The sequence below is a fragment of the Capsicum annuum genome, chromosome 10 (assembly GCF_002878395.1).
Source record: "Capsicum annuum cultivar UCD-10X-F1 chromosome 10, UCD10Xv1.1, whole genome shotgun sequence".
Classification (NCBI taxonomy): domain Eukaryota; kingdom Viridiplantae; phylum Streptophyta; class Magnoliopsida; order Solanales; family Solanaceae; genus Capsicum; species Capsicum annuum.
The window spans coordinates 139,366,750-139,369,334 of NC_061120.1; positions in this window are offsets into that span (position 1 = coordinate 139,366,750).

A 2,585-nucleotide genomic window follows, 5' to 3' on the forward strand; every position below is an offset into this window, starting at 1 on the left:
GATTCGAGTTTTGAATATGGAGAGCTACTTTCAAATGTGTCCTACTTACGTGAATTTGGATTAATGGGGCTGCAATGACGATATTGGACGCCAAGTGAGAAATAAAAAGAAAAAATGTTAAAAGAGCGAAAAATATTTCCTTTTCAAGTGTATTTGTTAGTATCACACTCCAAGCCTACACCTTGAGTAGAACCGACACTTGATGTCATTTTTGGGCCGAGCGTACGCATGACTTGGAGCATACATCTTGACATGAGTGAAAACGTAATATAAAATATTTAAGAAGTGAGTCTTGTAAAATAAAATACTTGCATGAGTCAAATGTTTAATCTCATAAAATAATCCGAAGGTTAAAGTTAGAAAACACGACATGACATTATACCGACTGTCTATGAAGCCTCTACATATTGAATACCATCTACCGAGACAAGCCACCCCACATACCTTAAGTTGAACATGCTAATGACTAAAAATAAAAACTAAGCTCCGGAGAATAAAGTGGAAGCTCACTAAAGTAAGATATGAAGATTTTAGTGTGTTGCTCGATTATATGCTTTAGTACCTGAGTCTACATCATTTAAAGATGTAACACGCCCAATAAAAGGGACATAAGTACATATTGAATTTTACTTTAATTAAGACGACAAAATGAAACATTAACATACATATAATAAAAGAAACAAAATAACAAACAAAGTCATAAACATGACATTGAAAAGATTAAGTCACCAAAAGTTGTTGAACGGTCTTAATGATGTGCTATGATTTCATAGCACTTTTGACGCTTAAAAATACGAAAATATGCATTTACTTAGGTCGTTTTGTTAGATATGGTGTTTTGGGTTGTGTTTTGCAGGAAAATAGATTTTGGGAGCTAAACAAGAGAAAAGAAGTGAAAACAGAAGATTTGGACCACCTACGTGAGCACCTATGGCTGGTAAGTACTACCTAGTAGGTGCCATAACAAGTATCAGAGAGTTGAGTTCCAGAGATTCAGAAGCTGAATTTTTGGCCTGCTACCTACGATGTGGCTCGTAGTTTTCAAATAAGTGCTAGGAGTTCAGAGCTTAGAGATTCTACAGAAGTTTTGAAGTCCCTGTCACCTACGTAGGGCCACCTACAACCCATAAGTGGCACTGTAGGTGGCCACCGACTCTAGTTTTCCTCTTTTATTTTGAAAAAGTTTCTTAGGATTTTTATGTAATCTATAAATACTTTTTTGACCTTTTTGAGTTAGTTTATGCACTCATAATATTCAAAAACATATATTTTTATCCCAAGATTGAATTTTGATCTTGGGATTATTGTGTTCTTAGTTTTTGGTTGATTTATTGATCTGAAACTTTGGGTTTTTTTTCGTATATTATCGTGAAGTTGTTTCTATGCTTTCACTTATGAATTCCATGAATTGTTTCACAACTATGAGTGACTAATTTCCTTAACGAAGTAGGAGAAGTGTGCAATCCTTTTAAATATTTATTGATGCATGTATTATGGTTTTCTTTGTTTTAATTGATTTCTTAAGAGTTGCAAAAATTAGGAACCCGCCTCTATTCACTATAAACTCGAGAGAGGGTAGAGATTGAGAAAAAAAGATTACAATAGTGATTCTGGGATATCAACCCTCATCTAATAACCTGAGGCCAAAAGGAGATAGTTATCATGGGATCTAAGACAAGGGTAATTAACGTGACACTCTAAGACCAAGAAGAGATGAGTGAGATTTACTAAAGAGTGTCGAGAGGTTATTGGTGAGACATAACTTGTTAGATTTTACAAGTATAGCAGTGGGATAGTTGGACTGAGCATGATAATCCTACAGAGTTAGAAACCAGGGGGAACACAAGCCTAGTGTTTGTTTCAGATTGTTTACAACCAAAAGCATTCGAGTATTGTTACTATCCATTGTTCAAAACAAATCCCCCCATTTACTTTTCAGCATTTTTTGACCGTTTCAAAAAGTTTGAGAGATAGTTTTGCCCTATTCCCTGTGGCTTTGACTCCAACCTAGTAGGGTTACTATATTTTGACATCGACCGCTTTATATATTTGGAGGTGTAGTTTTGGGCAACATCAAAATTTTGGCTTCGTTGCCAAAGAATATAGTTACGGAGTTGTTGAAGTTTTCGAGTTTATTTTTCTATTCTTCTTGAGGAATACACTGGTGTATGCCTAGCACTAGGAGTCAAGGCAATCCCTTACTCCTACTTCATCCTGAACCAGAGAGAATCCTACAGATGAATCGTAAGATATCAGAACATAGACGAGAAGGTGAGCTTCAAAGGGTTTGGAATAACCCAAATAATTTGCCTCCCCCTTTGCCCAGTGTGATTCAGAGACTATAGATCAAACTACTGAGAGATTATTGGCTGAATCAAATACGACAAAGAATAATGAGGCTGCCCGTCATACAACTCAAGAGGTAGAGCTAGCCAGGCAAAGACCGACAGTTGATCGTCGAGCAGAACTCAACAGAGGTAGTAGGGTTAGAGCTCAAGTACTCCCAACCTATCAGTACTGGCCAGCATACGATGATCCAAAAGAGGATTTGGGATATGTTAATCCTGCCGAAATAAGCTATCATT